We start from the raw sequence: 12,511 nt of genomic DNA on the forward strand, positions 1-12,511 counted from the left end.
TTCGCGTAAAGCAAGCTGGCGGAAACGTTGGCTGAACGACAGAAACGGCTTATACCTCAACTTCCCCTCGCCTTCAGCATCTCCTAAAACACAACGTCTTCTAAACCCCAAGCACATATATTATAGGATCATGCTAAATCGGAGTTAAGTTCGAAGACGAAGCACACTTCACGCATCTCAAGCTCAACGTACCTCACCAGGTCCAAGTGATGGAGACCCGCTACAATCAGAAATATTTGGAGCAATTTGCTCGCGTTCGCGAATTCGGTTGAATGTTCCAGAGTCTCGTCCGCATGGCATTTTTGGGAAAAGTTTTTGCCAAATGACAGCCAAAGCGCTAAAAGGTGGGTCATTAAGAAAATATATGTACGCTTAAGGACATATACTCCACTATGGGATACAGCTGTTGTTCAAAACAAATTGGTGGAGGCGAAAAGCAAAAATGCCCATGTGTGCGAGATATCGGCGCACTTTAAAGAACCCCAGGTGGTCAAAATCAATCCGGAGCGCTCCATACACTGCTCGCCTCGTCGCTTGTGTTGCGTCGAAGCAAACCAATGTTTAAAGCAAATAATTTAATGAAATATTGTGACCTTAAGAATAGTATCTCCTCGCCCGCAATTTGAAAGCTACGTTTGTTTCATTCCACTTTGCGCACACAAACCAGCTTTCTGGTCGTGTTTGGTTCAATGTACACTCCGCGCGAAGACGCCGTAATATGGATACAAGTCAAGTGTTTTTATGCTTCTGTTCGCATTAGATTCGATAATTTCAAATCGGTATTTTCGAATGTTGGAGTTTGGCCATATATTGAACCCAACTGTTTGGGGGCGCTCGACCACATGCTGGGCTATACGCTGGGCGGTCGCTGACTGCAGCGGGGAACACTAAAATATTTCTTTTTTATTTTTTCGCCGACTTCTACCGACCTCAGTTAAAATACCTTTGGCTGGAGTTCAGCGCACTGCACTTAGTGAATGGCCTCAGCCATAAATGTGCTGTAATTCCCTCGTGACTCAGTAATTTGGTGTTGAGTGCTGTAGAATTGTATTTCCTTATTTCCTTCTATTCCTGTGTCACATGGAATGCGGTTTCGATATTTGTAATAACCGACTGAACATTCCTCGCGCTTCTATTCATGTGACCACTATTCGCCCGTTATTGTTAAGGTCGCGGTCGTAGAAAGGTTAGAGACCTTTCTCTTCTTGTTGTTGTTGCCCGTTTAATTCAGCTGCACCTTTTAAATTGAAAGCTGCATTTTTCTAGTCAGTGGAGTATGAATCCACCATGCTATTTCTGTCCCACAGTTTTCTACTCTATATTTTTTTGAACTTCTGAGGGCACACGTGTTCGCTTTTGGGAGCCAGTTTTCACCGAATATTGCGTATTCCGTATTAGACAAAAAATTTCAATTCTTGAGCATTGAATATACCAAATTTCACAAACCGTGGTTCGTTTGAAGTGTTTGAAAACGGCATTCGTTACGCGTATACGACGATCGAATCGGCAGGAACACAGGGGTAGGCGAGGGAATAAGACTGTCGGGCTCGCACTCAGACGCAGACCACTTGTTATGGATTGGCCTACCTTGTAGGGGCAGCGAACCCACACCAATTTTCTTTTGCCACGTCAAGTTGGGGCAAAAATCAAAGCTGTTCGGAACCACTCAACTTGCAAGCTGTCGGAAGGGCAGAGCAGTGCTTCGCCATAATGGGATGTGGCGCCGTTATCCGCTCACTGCTACCACCCGTCGCGCTCTTCGCCGCCCTGTCTCGCTCCTCTCCTGATTAATTGAACGGATGTTTGTCCAGTGCAATTCAAATTTCCCGCCTTCGCAGTGCTTGAACGCCCCCTGCCTCAAACAGCGCGAGCGGGAGTTTTGTTCTTTTTGTGCTTGCTTTTCATCCCGCTCGTGCCGGCGCCTTACTGCGCAGTTTGGAACGTGCCATTTTTTTTTCTTGCACTGCCACTTTGTTCCGCTTGCTATTGTACAAACCAACACAACGAGTGTTCCTAACTAAATAAACGCGGGGGCTGCCGGTTAATTACAGATATTTTGCCTCAAATGTACCTGCACAACTTCTTTAAGCTAAGCAACGGGGAGATGTATGCAAGCGCCAGCGGTTCATAAGTTTCGAGCGGCTATGACTATTTAAACTGCTTGTTTTTCGAAGCTTGTGTGGGACGCCGTGACGATACACCGTGCGGCTCTAGTTGGGTCCGTAATCGCGCTGCGCCGCCTGATTCCGGCAGTCGCTTGACATCGAAGAGCGTTACAGCGAGCTGCGACGATAAGGCGAGCCCCTAAAGTGCTCTGCACCTAAAACTGCGAAAGTGCACCGACCCCGACTGGTTTTCAGAGCACAGGAAGGTCCTGGACTCTCTTCGCTACTACATTCCGGAATCCGGCATACAGGACCACATTTAATCGACCCACTCACCTCCCCCCCCACCCTCCAACTCCCCTCCCCCATCTTTCCTTCCGGCGATTACCAAGGCTATTCAATACATATCAGAACAACAACAAGAATCTGCAAATCTCCTCTTCACGATTGGTTGGAAGGAAAGCTTGGTCATGATCATTTTTTTATGTTTTTCTTTTATATTTTTACCAGTTCTGCTTGAGTTCATATAGTCGACTCAATGAACACGACTGCGACCGCTGGAGTAATTAAAAATAGACTGAGGGATGTGCGAACGAACCTCATTGACATTATGGCCTCGAGAAAGGTCATTCTGGAGTGCGTTAAGCGCGACGCCTTTGAAGACGTAGCCCGGCAAGAAGCGCATCCTTGTGGAAGAAGTATAGGAAGCATCGTGTACGTGGCGATGACGGAACTTGAGAAGTCGTCATCATTCACTGACAGCCGATCTGCACGTATAGAAGTGGAGAAGCGGGATTTCGAAGAGAAGTGTGACCACACTATATTAACCTCAGAGAGCTGTTCTAAACGCGGTAACGCATCCACAGGAATGATGGTAGACCCGAAGGTGGTAGCACTGTATAGTTTGAATGCTAATGTGAGTGGCCTCACGCGCACAGCTTAATGAACGCAACATCCAGAACTGCGCATATTTAGCGGCACTGACCGACTGCACTGTGTGCACTAAGCAAAAAAATATTAAGGCCGGAACTGTGCTCATTGTGTGAATTGTGACCGTACTGTCCCCCCCATCCTTACTTGTCCCCTCCCTCTCTCCCCTTGGCCTTATGTCCTCTCGTTTCAATAAAGCGTTTCCCTTACTCCAATCCTCTGGTGGAATGGTGGATTTCCGATCAAATACTAACAGAGCTGGTGTCCACCCATGCAATTTTGTGTAGACGACAAGAAAAGAAAACAGAAATATCCGCTGCAAATGTCGCTGAAAGACGATAGTTCTCTGCCACCTCTGCCGCGTAAATACCTCCCTTGCCCTTCCCCTCCCTTTCGATCCTGCCACGATAAACACGGCGGAGGTTTTTGTTCCCTCGATCCAGTGTTCGCGTCGTCTTGGAACGTTTTGGTACTGTTGGACTTGGAACACTGCCACGAATCACGAGATCCAAGCTTAATTGCGCGAGCTCTTTTTGTACTCATTGGGTCAAAATACTTTCCTGAACGCGTATTCTTTATTTGCTTTCGCAAATATCAAGCACACGTTTATTTTAAGTTAAAAGAACACTCCAGCGGCAGTTGTGCGTTGATGTGTTGCCTCAAAATGCTTTCTTTTTTCCCAACAGTGTTGGCAGGTATGAAGTGTGTTTACAGATTTAGGGGTTCGAAAAGGTTTTCGCTATATGAACTTTTTGTTGAAGACTCATTATAACTTTTGGCCGGGTATCTAAATCGAGGGACCGAAAGACAGACCAAAATGTTCAGGTTTAAGTAGCCCAAACTATCGCCTTTAAAACTCAGAGAATGGGATCGAACGAAAGCTATCACATAAGAAGTGAAGGTGAGGAGTGAAGGTGGGGGGGCGTTTCGGCACGTGCAGCGAGACTAAAATTCTTTCTCCAAGAGTTGTTAGTCAGCGCTCGTCCCGTGTCTTTCTGCTCCTCGTCTCGTTCCCTGCGCTGTTATATCATGATTCCAAGCCAACTGGCCCGAATTTCCCTTTTGCCGGGAGACTAAAATGTCGTAAAACTTTTTTCTCCCGTTTTATTCGTGTATTTCAATTTCTTTTTCCCACAGAAAGTTGACTGGGAAATTAGGGTGCGCGCGTAACAAGCGGCAACCATCAGGGGAGGTCTTAAACCGAAGGAAACCGTGATAACGGGAAATCAATATTTGCTAACGCCGATGCACGCAGAGACGCAATTTTGACGTCTGGTTCTCTTTCTGTTAGCTCGAATTTTCTGGCTTTATTGGCCGTTAAAAGGACGTCGTTTAGTGTTTCGCACGAAGCGCAATAAATTGCTCCCTAGAACTGCGCGGCAGTTTCACGGCATAGCTTTGAGACACGGAGGAGCGGCCGACTTTACGTGTGTGCGCATAGCTTCGCGGCCGCACGTCTGAACCGCGCGGTGCAAAAAATAAATGGCGTAATAACTAGTGAACGTTTTTATGATGCTGGGAAAACGAACGAGTGACGTAGCTGCTGGGAAGGCATAGCACGGAAACGTGAATTTCAACAACCGCGGGACCATGACACCTGCCGTAAGTACGCCTCTTCTGTAGCGCTTCGTGTCATCCACACTTCCGTTCACAGTGGTGAACAGCAGTGGATTGAAGGTGCTTCAGCTGAGGAGACACCTGCGGATCGACAGCCCGTCGGTCTGTAGCATGACATCAGACGCCGGCATCATGATTGTTCCACCACCACCACCACCATCATCCCCATCATTATATATCATAATCACCATCATCTCACATTCAAACGCACGCACATGTGACCCAGATTGATTTTTAATTCCCGAGCAATTAGTAAAATAGCGAACCCTCCTTACGAAGCCGCTTTAATCGAATGATCGCTTTTATTTGATTTTGACAGGCTGTTAAGTTGATTGATTGATTGGTGGGATTAAGCTACACTTGGGCTATGAGGCGCGCCGTAGTGGACGGCTCCGGATTAATTTTGACCACCCGGGGGTCTTTATCGTGCGCCGAAATCTCTACACACACAGGCGCTTTCGCTTTTCGCCTCCATCAGAAAAGCCGCCACCGCGATCGGGATCAAACCCGCGTCCTGGGGCTCAGCAGCACAACGCCATATCCACTCAGCTACCGCAGCGGGTAGGCTGTTGAAGTTTGAGAACTTTAGTTTATCAATGAAGACCGCCGGTAGCTCAGTTATCGTCGTTGTGTACACCAAGCGTAGCTTCCTCGTGTTGCCGCGGGAATGCTTTTGGCCTTTCATCGTTTTTCCAAGAAGGCCACGATGCGCGTCTAGCCGATAGAAGCACTCCCAGCCAGGTAAATGGTGTCCGTTTGCGGCGAGCTGCGCGTTTGTTGTGCGGGCAGAAGGGGCCCATTATTTGCGTGGGAGTACGGATAGGGTCCTTGTGTATTTTCCCAGTGGGCGCGTAGCAGGAGCCCGAGATTCGCCGAGGCTGCCTTGGGACACAGGCGAATGTAGTTGTCGGGGGTGATTACCGCATTAGAGCGTGCGAGGTGCGTTCTGGTCGGTATAACAGAGGGTCCCCAACATCAATGGAGCTGGGCGGTGTCCAGAGATGTTGTATTGCTCAAAGGTACGGTGTGTGAGGAGCGCGATTCGTCACGTCGCGGTCTGTCGCCGATCTGGCGGGTGTAGGCTAGGGTCACTAAATAAGCTACGCTGTGTAGGCCAATGGGGGTGACCGCTACTTTTTGTAAATTTGTAAAGCGCGCGCCGTGTGGACAAATACAGGAACTTCCTGTCTTTGTCCACACGGCGCGTGCTTTGTCCACACGGCGCGTGCCGACAGAAAGTTTCTGTCGGCGTGGATCAGAACGTCGGCCGCCGTCGTATGACCAATACTTTCGAGAGTCCGCCCGAGGGTCGATGGCCAGCGCGCAGAGTTGCCTTTAGTTCTGTAGCTTCCGCTACAGTTCGTTGGTTTTTATAAGTGGTAAGCTTGAGTTCTGATGAATACGTTGGATTTTAGAGGGAGAGTGACGGTGTTGATCACGTGATTATTTGTGTACAAACTTTTGGTGGTTGTTGTTTGGGCGAATTATGGGCCTATAGTGTGCTAATTAGTAGGCCCTCCTCACTCTCTGTTGGGGCACGCCCTTAGAGGGGCGGTTTTTGTGTAATAAAACTGAAGCGCTATTTCGGTGTCGACAGAGGAGCTAGATACGAAGGCTATAGTCGACCGAACGAGGGCAGATGCCGCAACCCCTCGTGAGTTAAATATGTTGTGTACTTAGAAAGTATTTCTCTGTTTTCGCGTAAATTGTGTGCATTCTCTGATTCGCGTGCCTTGAATTGTAACCAAACGTCATCGTCAGTAGATTAAAAAGCGTCATCCCTAGGACCTCGAGAACCATTGCGTACTTCACAAGTTCACTGCCAGACCGAACACGTCAATGTAGCGGCAGAACAGAACCAGTTGCTACAACTTTATCCGGAACGCGAAGAACACAGACCTGTGTGCATGGGCATGACGAACTGCGACGCACTGCGATTAAAATGAGCGATGCCATTCGGCTTTGTCATTTTCCGGGCATCTTTTTTCTCTTTTAAAAGGTGGGGGGGGGGGGGGGGGAGAGTTGATACAAATGGGTCATTCGACCGTCCGTGCCTCCACAAAGCCGAACTACATAAGTTTTCTTCAGGAGGGGTATAGTGGCCCTCCACCATGCGGGTGACGCAACGTCAGCATCTAGCAGTCTTGCAATCAATCAATAAATCAATAAGCTGGGGTCACAGATGGAGCGCGGGAAAGCTTCAGGCTTCACTGGTGGGACATCGAATGAAAGCGTTTTTGTACAAACTTCCAGGAAACATTTTTTTTGCGCCTGGCAGCTGTTTTAAGACTCACACAGAAAGGAAAAACAAAAACATCCTAGCTGTGTGCGATGAACGAAAGCAGTCAGATAGTGGTCTTCAATTCCAGCGAAAACTTTCCTGTTTCTATGAACTGCCGGACGTGACAGCCGTGAGATGAGAAGTTACTACAGGTGTGCAGGCAACAAAGCCAACAATGCCGTCATGCGTCAGCGCGATGAGCTCACTTTTTTCTCGCTAAGTTAGAACCCGGCGTCGAAAGTACCCGGTTTGACGAGGTTATAACGAGACCGCTTTCAGAAAACAGTGCGGCAACGCAGTGGGGGAGCTCAGAGGCTTGAAACGCAGCCCTAAAAACGAAAACAAATATGGGGTACATATGAATACATACTTACGAACTCGTTGTGCCGTTGTGTCATTCGGAATAGCGCATGGGAATGCTGACAGCTCCCCAAAATCACTCTCGATGCACTCAGGGCCGTTGTCTTCGGCATCACAACACCTCTCACCTGGAGCAACGAACAAAGCCGCTTGTACCGGAACGGCCGGGCCGCGTCAAGTTTGATGCGCCGTATCGCGTTCAAAAATGCTGCAAGAAATTCTGAAAACCTCTGCCGCCGACGTCTTTTCCCCGACCTGTACACGTCGAATAATGTCCGCTTTCGTCGCTTAAATCCGAATGCTTCAGTTTTTCCGTGACCATGGCTCCCAAAAGCGTGCCGCGGACGAAACAAACCCGTACCACCGGTACCACGCCACATCGGTCCTCCTGGCCACCACTGATAACCGCCCTCAAGAACGCAGAAAAAAATTCCAGAAACTGAACCCTTTCGGTTGGTTTCCCCTCTTCCTTTATTGCATTTCGCACCATGCGGGGAGAATCGCTCCCCGCATTCTTGCTTTCACGCGGCTGGCTGCCCAACGCCACCTAGAGAAGGTGAAACCCTCTCTATAAGGTTTTTGATTTCACAGCGCACACAAGGACGACTGGGAGAGTGAGACACACCGGCCCTCTCCCCTCTCCCTATCGCCGTTGTTTGTTGTCTGCGCTGTGAAATCAAAAATATGAAACACCAACTCACCCAAGCTTCAACGTTAACCTCTCTTAGGTGGTGTTGGGCTGCCCCTCATTCAAGCGTGCGAGCAGAAGTTGAAGGCCATCGAAGCGACGCGACGAAGCCTCCTTCACCGAGCGCGGAAGCGTCATCGAGAAGTCATCATCATCATCATCGCATCCACTCACTTCAGGAGAAGCGCACACAAATAAGAAAACTGGCAAAAATCCCCAGGAGCGAGAAATGGCGAGCGCGTGAGCGCGTGCCTCGCGGCGACAGCCGAGTCCCCGGCTCGCGCAGTGGCTTTAGCAAAAACAAAAAAAAAAAATCTCCGGCCTTGTCGTCCAGCGCTACCGCGCATGTAAAAAGAAACTCCAGCGCTTATGCTAAACATGCAGACACCCAGCTTGGGAGAGGCGTGGCTACGAGCGTGCCAATCCTTCCCGAGACGACTTGCAGATCCCACCACCGCTGCCTCGAGTCGATGACGAGAACTGGTGGAAGTCTACAATGCTGAGGATGACTCTGCATCCACCACTCGCCGCGAAAAAGACGTCGACCTCTTCGATGCATGTGACGACGATTACTAGCACCGCAACTTTGCAAGTAAGCAACGATACTGAAACTTAACTACGTGTGCGGCAATGCTCACCTACAACAGCTTCGCAATTCAAGTCACGCGCATGAGTACAAACATACTAGAATTTTTCTTTGCGTTTGCTCATTTGGGATTAATGTGCCATGAAACGCTTCTCAGCCAATGGAAATTGAGCACGCACCGACGGTTGGCTTCTTCAGGGACGTGTTTTTTAAAGGACGATAGTCTTTCTTGGGCTACTTAAACACGAAAATTTTGGTTTGTATGTCCGTCCCTCCGTTCAGCCTTCCGACCAAAAGCTGAAAGAATACTTGAAGGAGGGATTTATATAGGTAAACATTTCCGAATCACTAAACCTCTAAACACACTTCATACTTGCCCACATTGTTCAGGCAAATACAATAATATCGCGAACCATGCATTCTGTTTTGTTTTTATCAATCGGCTGCGTCCGGCTGTGTTGTAAGTGTTTCAAGCAAAGTGCATGTATATTTTCCTTTCTTTTGAATGCCGCACGCCTGCTATCTTATTTTGACAGGGAGAATGTCTGGCCCTGACGTCACTAGCCTAGAATAATCTTCTGTGATCTCCAGTGTTCTAGTTGTATGTAATTCGACGTTTCGAGAAACAATCGCGCCGAAAGATAAATACTTTCAGAGTCTGCACCGCAGTATTCGATTCGCCGACACTCTATTGAGCACGCTACTTTGGTGACTTGTGCTTCGCCGTCTGTGTATTCTTTGAGTTGTTAGGGGAGCACAAGTTCGCTCCAATAAACTTGTTCCATCTTCAATGATAACTGCATCGTCTTAGCTATACGTGACAATATTACGCATATTTGAGGCAAAAATGGATACATAAGCAATATTTGCTGTGTTCTTTTGATTAAAAATACATGACTGGTTGACTTTTGCGATAGGGAATTAAAAATACGCCTTGAAAACAGCGTTCTCACCGACCAATACAGAAAGCGCTCGCGCCCATGGCTCGTGCCTCATGGCGGCATTCCAACAAGTTCCACAGTAACGAAAGGTTTCGGCAGATGGCGCGCGAGCAGCGGGACGCGGTAAAATTGAATTGACTTGAGTGAACCTCCAGGGCCCAGGCTCCACCGTGTTTGTTGTGGGAGGAGCGGGACAGGAGGGGAGAAGTGTGGCAGATGGGCAGGGCAGCGAAGGCAGGTATTCAAACAAACCACGTCTCGGGAGGAGAGGCAAAAGACAGATTAACTCTGCCTGACCGCACAAGACTATCGTCTTTCAACGAAATTTGCAGCGAACTAATGAGATGCACGCCACTTCTTTTTCTTTTCTTTTTTGGACGCTGGCCGAGCTCGCGCTTTCGCTAACCTAGCCAAGCAACGCTTTCGCGTTAACAACGATCGCCGAGCCAAGGCCGCGTGTGACCTTGTGCTGCGAAGCGCAGCTGGTAGCTGCTTGCGCATACTTCGAATTTTGTAACAAAAACATATATTCAGTTCAGTTTTGATTGTTCTTCGAGCACATTACATTGCTTGTGCGTACTTTTTTCGACACGAACAATGAACCCGGCTAGAATTAATGGGTGACCTTAAATGACAGTCACTGTGAAAGAAAATATCTGAGTGGTTTTACTGTTTTGTTTGTACGTATACATGCCTTTGTTTTGCAAGTCCGACTCGCAAGTTTTCAAAGACTTCATTTTTCCAAAGAATTGAATTTTTTATGAACTTCTACATTACTGCAGAAACTCGGTCTGGCCGCCCTCCTCAGAAAGCACTGAAATCCATGGTTGATCCCTCGTTAGATAGAACCGGTATGATAGATTAATTGAGTGATTAATTATTAATTAATTAATTAGTTGATTGTTTGATGATTAATTAATTGGTTCGTTGGTTGATTGATTGTCGGGTTTAACGCGGTGACGCTATCCAGGCGATGGGGTACGCCGTAGTGCAGGGCTCCGGATTAATTTTGACCACCTGCGGATCTTTAACGTGCGCCGAAATCTCGAACACAGGGGAGTTTTTGCTTTTAGCCTCCATCAGAAGAGCGGCCGCCGCGGCCGGGAATCGAACCCGCGTACTTCGATCGAACCCGCCACCAGCCCAACGCCTTAGCCACGGAGCCAGCGCGGGAAGTGAACAAAAAGAATGACAACACACGATGCGGGTACATTTGTGCACACGCAAACGAATGCACATTCGATCCGCCGCTTCACTGTGTGGAGAAAAATACCACTCATTCTTCCGCTCCTGAAGTTAACCTGAAGTCTGTATAGAGTTTTAATCAAGCGCCTTCGGTTAACACGAGTGTTAACCGTATGCGCTAGTCTAAAACTCTATTATCATCATCGTGACCGGCAATCGAACATAAGTCTTCTCGATAACACCACCTGATATTTAAAACAATGAGCGAAAGATCTGTTGGTAGACCTTTAGAAATAAATGCGTGAACATGTCATTCCCCTTCCGCGTAAATCGGAAGCTCTGCCCGATGCGCATGCCTAGGCTCCGGCTTCAGAAGCCTGCAGCATTGGCGTTTCTCGCAAGCCCCTCGCACACCGTGCCAACCGTGCTTCGCATTCGAACAGCCTCGTCTGCCCGCTTTAGAAGAAGCATTGGCTGCCTGTCGCTCCTTTTGTCGTTTAGCAGTACGGGCATTTTGTCGCTGTCGTTCAGATTCCATCCTGTTTTGCCGCCTACTCGACCATGCACTGGCTGCACACTCCGTTTTACAGCACCTGCAAGCAATGACGAGGCGCGTCGAGACGCCGTGCCGCAGGGGCGTCCACCACCACTGCGACTTGACGTAACCCCTAGCAACCACGTCAGCAGCGATGCGAACGCAGCGCCGCCTCAGTATAGTGCCTAGAATATGCAGCAAACACTCGGCTGACGTCACCCTCTCCTCACGTGCTCCATCGTTCTGTGTTCTCTCTCTCTGCGTCCGCGGATCGACAGCGCCAATTTCTGCTGAAGTGCCCTATATCTATTGTTCACGCAATAACCGAGTTTTCGGCTCAACCACGGAGTTGTACGGCACTCTCCTCCCGTCACGCGAACCTGTCCATTCATTTGTTGCTTCTCCTTGCTCTTCACGCCACCAGCCGAACGTGCACTGCTGTCTGGCATCGCCGCCAACTCGCCTCACACAGCCGGTGCACGTCCGTAGCCAGTGCGCATCCAGGAGAGAGCAGGCAAAGCAGGCGTGCCGCTTTGCCCTTCCGCATAACATTGTAACGTCGCATTGTGTCGAAACGACGCGCATTAGCGATCATTAACAAAACCGCGGGCGCCATAGGCTGGGTGGGCGCTGTCGCATGTATACATATACGTTAGTGGGCGGTTAATCGCCACTATAACGTAACGCGATGAGCGTTGGCTCTCCGCGAAAGGGTGGGTGCGTGGGAGGGGCGCGCTTTATTCATTCTGCAGGCCACGGGACAGGTTGGCCCGAGTTTTGAAAACGAACGGCAGCCTCGTCGGGCTCCCCTTAATTTGTGGAAAAAGGTGGATGTCACACGTGCGCGTGCGTGCGTGCGGGGCATAAAAAAAAAGCGCGGGAAATAAACGGAGGAAGAAGCGCGCGCTTGCGACACGGCGTAAAAACTCTACGTGGCGCGCATATTCAGCGAGAGATGAGGCAGGCGAGCGGCCCGGCTATTATATACACTTGCGTGACCTTTGGCGTATGCTGTCCACGCGGCTTGGTGCAGACGGGGAGCGTGTATGTGCATTCTGAACTAGATACTCGTGTACCGCCTACGTACACGGGCAGATGGAAAACCAGGTCGGCCGCATATATGCGGATTGCGAGTCTCCCGGCGCGCTGCTGTGTTGGGCCATAGTGTATATTTCCTGCCCAGCTTTATATATAAGTGTATACCCTGCGGCTGCGTCCGATACGTGTACAGCTTGAATGGAGGATGGCGTGCACTTAACGAGTATACGTGTTGCTGCTTCGGG

The 12,511-nt window shown here is 49.1% G+C and overlaps 1 protein-coding gene across 2 annotated transcripts in view; it reads left to right on the forward strand.

The window, feature by feature from the left end:
• Positions 1-12,511, forward strand: part of LOC144145961 (tectonic-like complex member MKS1) — a 73,191-nt gene that overhangs the window by 31,088 nt on the left and 29,592 nt on the right. The window lies entirely within an intron of this gene.

The sequence above is a fragment of the Haemaphysalis longicornis genome, unplaced genomic scaffold (assembly GCF_048455015.1).
Source record: "Haemaphysalis longicornis isolate Haplotype H1 unplaced genomic scaffold, Haemaphysalis longicornis Haplotype H1 scaffold_7, whole genome shotgun sequence".
In the NCBI taxonomy this organism is placed as follows: Eukaryota; Metazoa; Arthropoda; class Arachnida; order Ixodida; family Ixodidae; genus Haemaphysalis; species Haemaphysalis longicornis.